This window comes from Dermacentor andersoni, chromosome 1 (assembly GCF_023375885.2).
Source record: "Dermacentor andersoni chromosome 1, qqDerAnde1_hic_scaffold, whole genome shotgun sequence".
NCBI lineage: Eukaryota > Metazoa > Arthropoda > Arachnida > Ixodida > Ixodidae > Dermacentor > Dermacentor andersoni.
Genome location: NC_092814.1, coordinates 111,685,653 through 111,692,730, shown reverse-complemented (window position 1 = coordinate 111,692,730; position 7,078 = coordinate 111,685,653).

The following is a 7,078-nucleotide window of genomic DNA, read 5'->3' as shown; positions in this document are numbered from 1 at the left end:
TCGTACATTGTCCTGGATTGGTGTGTCTCCCACAAGTGTACCGTCGAACGGTCGTGCAGGCCGGGCACACAGACACAGCAGTCCGAAGTGCTTTACTGGCAACACGGTATCCTATCCCAAGACTTGTACTCCATCTTTCGCGTCGCATACTTATGGTGACAAAAATTGCTATCCTGTAACTTGAATTCTCCACAACTAAGACAAAACAAGAAGTTGACGACGTGCATGATTTCTGACGTGACAAGAGCCTGCTTTCGTTATTCGATCAGCATGTTGTTATGCCATACTAAACAGTTCTGCAATAAATTAGGAATTCCTCTAAAAAGAAAGAGTGATAGACTGCCAGTGAAAACATTATGTATGATAATTTTATTGCGGCAGCAATTATACGGACGCTCGAAGCGCATTGCCGCCGTCATGCTGTTCCGCTATCGACGGCGCGTTTGGCTGCGAAAACGACGAAGCTAAGTCGACGCACAGTCGGCGCCACCGTCAGTCGGCTCGGTGGTGGAGCCAGGTCATGCGGCGTTCTGCCTTCCACTGCTGGCTTGAGCGCGTGCACACTGTAAGCACACTGTAGCATCCCTATTGGCGTTTTGTGTGCTATATGCGCTGGGCTGAGCGGAACGGACGATAAACGTCAAGCTCAGGTTAATGTTTCACTGGGCGCTGACTAAGGCCAACGGTTTCCCGCCGGTCTCATCGCGTGCCGGCGTTGTGAAACCGCCAGGGCGCTGTTACTTCGCCCGAACATGTCACAGCCGCGAATAGTTGGACCACCGTTCGACGAGCTCAAATGCGACGTGAAACCTTTCTACCACTGTCAGCGCTTGGGGCGAAAATTCAAAATTTCTTTCCCCTCTTGAACAGCCGACGAAATCTCAGTTAAAGCTGCTTGTTTTTGTCTATACTATTGGTTCGGAGTGCTTAAACAGAAAAGCGAGGGTCTGCTCTGCCCCCCCGTTCTCACAGTGTGTTGTAGTACGTAAAAGAAAGTCATTATAGTCTAACCTTTTTCGTCCTGAGAGTTAAACATGTGATGCTGATTGCTCAGTAAATAAAAACGAAAGTATACATCTGTGTAGGGAAATCAAGTCTACTGGAACCACTTTCTTATTTTTTTTTCTCGTGTAAGCGCACCTTCTCTAGGAGAGCGCGTAGGCGCTGGCACACACACACACTTCGCCGCAAACTACAATAGCCTAGCTCCACGACGCTTTCCTTTTCTTGTTCTTTTTTCCTCCTCGCTTCTCGAGTTGCGCACCGCCGACATGCGCGATTTGTAGCGAATGCGGTCGCGTGTGCGGAGAACAAATTCCACGCAGCGACGACGCACACACAGACGCCCGCCACCCCATGTGAGCAGCATACTGATCGTGCATAACCCTTGTGGATCCACATGTGTGGGCCCTGCAAGGTCGCTAACAGGGCCTGCACGTCTTTGGAGTTGAAGGTGTGCTTGTTTTGCGTATCACTTTTGAGCCGATATATTCCACGCATAGCTACAAGTAGACTTTTCTTAAAGAATTGTTTAGCTATTTCTTGCGAGTAAGTAAAGAATGAGTAAAGGAAGAGTAAATAGAAACATGGTGCCCTGTTTGCCCATCTCCTATTTTTCTTCGCTGTACATTGCATGTGCGTATGTTTGCGCCCTTGCGGCTGTCACTAGGATGTAAAAACTCGCCCAGCAACAAGTTTTACTAAAGAAGAAAGAGAAGAGGCATTTCTACAGATTATATAAAGAGTGACGATTTAGCTCCAATGATGGAAAGAGCAATAAAGGAACAGGAGGAACGTTAGCACAATGTCGGGTTGGCTGTGGGAAAATATGGGACAGAGAACATGGAGGAAAGGTTTGTAAGCTAAGGGCAAGCTTACAGGCAGTCCACGTTGGCACAGGTAGGAAACGTCACAGCGTGTCATAGACGGGCCCCTCAAGTGCATTGATTTCAAGGATCTTATTAGAGCTCGTACAGCTTTGTGGGCAGATGAAGGGTAAGGGCGCGCTTCCAGGATTTACACTACCATAAAAGGTCGTTAGTCGAATCAGCTTGGCGCACTCTGACAGTCTGGCTTTGGGTGTATTTGGGTGGCTTTGGGGACGGAGGAAGTGGCGCACGGACTCGTGAGATAGGTGACTCGTCTCAGCTTTTCAGTTCCGTCGGTGTAAGCAACGCCACGAGGCCAAAACCAGGCTAAACGCTTAGAACTAACGCGCCAAAAATGGCGGCGGCGGAATACAAGATTGATCTACTCCTCTCTCCACGGCGGCTCAAAAGCTGCGATGAAATTCGCCTTTTTGCAAAAATGGAAAAAGTTTCCCACAATATCACCGAGTTCCATGGTAGGTAAACTCTCTGTAATTCCTGTCATTTACGATGTCGTTGCAAAACTCGACGGCGGACAAAAGCTGGTAGTTTCGAAAGGCTGCAATATATATCACGCTGCTCGTGCACACACGAGTGGTATTCGTGCGCAGCTAGCGCATAGCATATAGAAACTCGCGAGCAGCTTCGTGCGTAAACTTAGGTCTCTCTTCAGAGTGGTTTGTTCTGACAGTTAACATCCGTGGACCTTTTCTAGCGATGCTTATGCGAAGGAGTATACTTTTTGGACTATTGGCAGCACTTGCCTCCGACCTTCAATTGCATACTAGTGCGTGTCGTAGCAGTCCAGTCGCGCTGGTCGCAGGGCTGTGTAGGTTAGGTCAACAGGTATGGGGGGGGGGGGGGGGGGGGCGGCTACAAGCACTTTCCCGTTGCTTCATTTCACTTTTGAATGGGCAGGAAGATGTAACTCAGGATGCAAACGTGATAGACTTCTGGAATTAAAGAAGGCGACCGGCCACTCGCATATGTGCAGCCAACAGTATTGTCTAAAATTTCCTTTTGCGAACAATTTTCGCGTATAAGCGTATAAGTACGGATACGGGTCCCTGAGCACTAAGGCGTTGCGAATGATTGGAATGATTCAATGACAAATAAACCTAACGAAAGAAGAAAAAAAGAAGTGCGAGGCCTAGACTCACACTTCAGCGGAAGTTAAAAGACAAGAAAAGTTCACGTTCACCAAGCCATCTCGAACATATGTAGAATGCATGTAACCGTAGGGTATTTCGCCCTGCACATGGAACGCTCCTTCCAATATCTGGAGAAGGTCCGAGGCTTTCGTCGACCAACGAAAGACGACGGGTTCCGAGGCCGCGGGCCGCGCACGCAGGCCCGGCGTCGCAGGTGTGCGCGCCGACTCGCTCGGAATGCGCCGGGAGGAAGAGGGGGCTAACCCCGTTCGGAGGGCGGCTAGTCCTACTTCCGACGGCCCCGTCGCCATGCGTCACTTCTCGCCAGGCCCGAGTGTCACGGCATCGCGAATGAAAAGATCCGCGCCCCTTGCCTGGGTCACCCCGACTGTCGTGGAGCCGCGCGCGTGCGTTAATTGCAACGCAGCGGAGACACCCTCCTTTGCTTGCCTGTCACCGGATGATGCGTCGCCGCTGCCGGCCGGTGGCGCGGACCTGCCCTGTGCAGGCGCCGTGGATGCGTCCCATAACGGCGCTGTAACCTAACCTATCGAGTGTTTCCAGAGTTTTCCAGCTGTCCTGTCTTCGCAACCGTTTAAACGCCGTGAGGCGCCGTCGCTCCGAAGGTATAGCGTTGGAGGGCAGCCAATCTGTCACCATCAAGCCTGATATATATATATATATATATATATATATATATATATATATATATATATATATATATATATATATATATTCTGTAAAGAAAAAAAAGAAATTGTTTCAGCAGGTTTTTTTTGCTGGGCATTTTGATTTTGAACGTATTGAGAATGAACAGGAAACCAGCCAAGAGACGTTAACACAAATGGAGAAGTGAACGAGACGACAGCTGGTCCAGTCCACGTCTTCCCAAGCATCTGTCCACCAGATTGCTCTTCAATCTCAAACATTTTAGTTTTTGGAACTTTTCTTCAGAAGCTACCTGGAGTGCACTACACTTTCATATTAAAAATGGTGCTGAGAGAAACCAAGACACAAAAAAAGTGACATGTAAACGTGAAAGACGAGCGTCGCTTACCGAGCGTTTATTTGGAAAGCTCGCAGCCAACCCTTTAAAAACTGGACCTTGTCCTGCGCACGCGTTGCTGTTAGGACCACAGGACGACCAACGCGCTATATCTACCGACAAAACTCATACTCTTATGACTTAGTAACTCAGACGGTATGCTTACGTAGTCCCTGCAAAATATATGAAGACAGCTCGTTGTAGCTTGTTGTTCTTGCCATAAGATCAGCGAGTTCAGGCGAGTGCCTGTACCTTTAAAGGTTGGCGGCCAGCTTTCGAAATAAACAGTTGGCAGTTGGCGTATGCCTTCGATTTTTCCATGCTCCTAATTTGCCTTAGTTTCTATTTGCGGCATTTTAATATTCGAATAAGGAAGATCCACTACACGGCTCGGAAAATGTTTGGCGTGCATGCGTGGACGTTGGCTTCCCTCTTCTACAGCGTGCGTCAAAAGTAGCCCATCAAGGCGGTTATGCATTGCTGCGTTGCTCCTTTCATGAACCAAAGTTTCAATGGCAGGAAAATAAACGGCCAATAGCTGCGCCGTGATGGCAATGGCTTAGGCAAGCAAGGCCTTACTCTGATCAGTGGCTGCCATGCTTGCAGCGTTTTGCGATTTCGCATATGCCCTTTTTTTAACTTTGGAACGACATTTTAAAGAATCACACGGAGCAGGCCGGGTGTCCCAAGTATCATGCACCAAGATTTAAAAATATGCAAATGCCACGCAGCTGGACAGAACCAAGGTAATGTTTGCCGTTGCTTGGAGATACTCAGATTAATTTTGCATTCCGCCTAACTAGGTATTAACCTTAATTAATTAATAAACTTCTCAAATATTATAATTAGATCACAAATGTCCATGAAAAAATTGTGGAGCAAGATGAAAAACTCCCGATACACATTTCTGTTACTCAATACGGGCTTCACGAAAGTGTTTTTCCGAGCGTGAAAGAAGCCCGCGAATACACGCAAAATTGCAGCGCGACTGGCCGCTCGAGGCACTTTGCGTGTATTAGCGCGCTTGTTTCACGCTAGGGAAAAACACTTTTATGCAGCACCTATCGAGCAACAGAAAGCTGCTTCGGGTGCTTTTCACGTTGCTCTGCAATCTTCTCATTGACACTTTTAATCGAATTATATTATTTGAGAAGTTTATTAATTACTTAAGACTAATTATGTAATTAAGCGGAATGCAAAATATAATCTGAGTATCTTCAAGCGTCGACAAGCAGCATTATTTTGGTTCAGTGCAGTTGGGTGACATTTGCATATTTTTAAATATTGAGGCATGATAGTTGGAACCCCCGGTATAGCGCCATTCCCTCCTTCAAATGTGGATTACCCGAAAAAAAGGACATTAATTGCAAAGAAATCAACGTAACTAGGTAGCTAATTAAAAAAATTGCTAATTAACTTTTAACTTACTCACCTTAGAACACAGGTTGCAATTGCGAAATTGAAGTCGGGCAATAGTGAAGTCTGCTTAGCAGAGCTCCTACGGCTATGCGAGCGCTTTTTAAATAACCGTTCTTAAGATATTCTACGAAACACATCAGCATTCAAGGCTAGAAACTGGGACGCGTCTAGAAGTTTCGGACGATCTTAAACTGAAACGCTAATCCACTTTTAGCAGATTTTTGGGGCGGATATCTAGACAGGTTTTTTTTCTGCTTGCGAGACATGACTTCGCTACAGCTCAGCTGCAATTGCGCAATTGCAACATGTGCCCTAAAATCAATAATTAACAGTTATTTGGTGTAAGGTTTTTAATTAGCCCCCGAATTTAATTTAATTTTTTTTTAATTATGGGGTTTTACGTGCCAAAACCACTTCCTGATTATGAGGCACGCCGTAGTGGAGGACTCCGGAAATTTCGACCACCTGGGGATCTTTAACGTGCACCTAAATCTAAGTACACGGGTGTTTTCGCATTTCGCCTCCATAGAAATGCGGCCGCCATGGCCGTATTAGCCTCCTAGGCATTGTGATTTTAAATGCAGGTTTACTTTACGCTTCATCTAGAATTTCGCATGACAAATCGGATCAGCGCTGTCTCTCACAGGCGTCATTTTTTCTTAATTTATTAGAAAAAAAAAAAGAAAAACGGTATACCTCGTCTTGCTTCGGGGAAACAAAAGCGTGCATCCCGTGCGCTGTAGGAGTATTTGACGAAATAAAGGTAGGCGTTGATGCTTTGGCACAATCATTTCTCATCGCAGTTCATAACAAAGGCTGACTCCAATACGCTCGCGAAAAACCGTAGCGAGGGAAGGTGAGGAGTCTTCTCAGTGCAGGTGATGAACAATGTTAATCCGAGAAGCGACTTCGGTAAATGGATAGCGAACCAGCATACTTTATATTTCGCGTACACACATAAACGCGTTATATAAACGCGTGCACGCAAGCGAAATTGGCGAAACTAAAACAAGTGAAGGTCCATGTTTTAGGCAACAAAGTGCATTTCGGCAGACTAAAATGTATTCTTAAAACTACATTCTAGGCATGCAAAGAGAAAAAGAACGTGAGAAAAATTAAATTTGTGAGACATTAAATTATTTTATGCGAAACATTGCACGCGCAACATCTGCGGCATAAAACGACGTAAATGAAGTGTTTACGCGATCGAGACAGCCACCAACCACGTGAGCGAACTGTTAAACGACAAAGTGACGAAATGCAGCGCAATAAGAAAAGAACAGCAATAATGACGGCAACAAAAGAAAGAGAAAGCCTGAAAACGAGAGGCTGACCCAGATTAAAACTACTTTAACTTCCGCAAGCCGTTTCCCGCAGAGTTGGGAACATTAGGGACAGACGTACAGCTGCTCAATGAATTTAAGCCAACCCAATTCCTGCGTGATACGGTATGCGCTAGAGAAACACAGGTAGCATATATGGGGCCAAATTCGCAAAGCTCTTCTCTTCGTAAGTGCTATTGCCACTGCCATATGAAACAATGTCTGCGATGCTTCAATAATCGCTGGAAGCGACCAGGGCCACCATAAAGCATG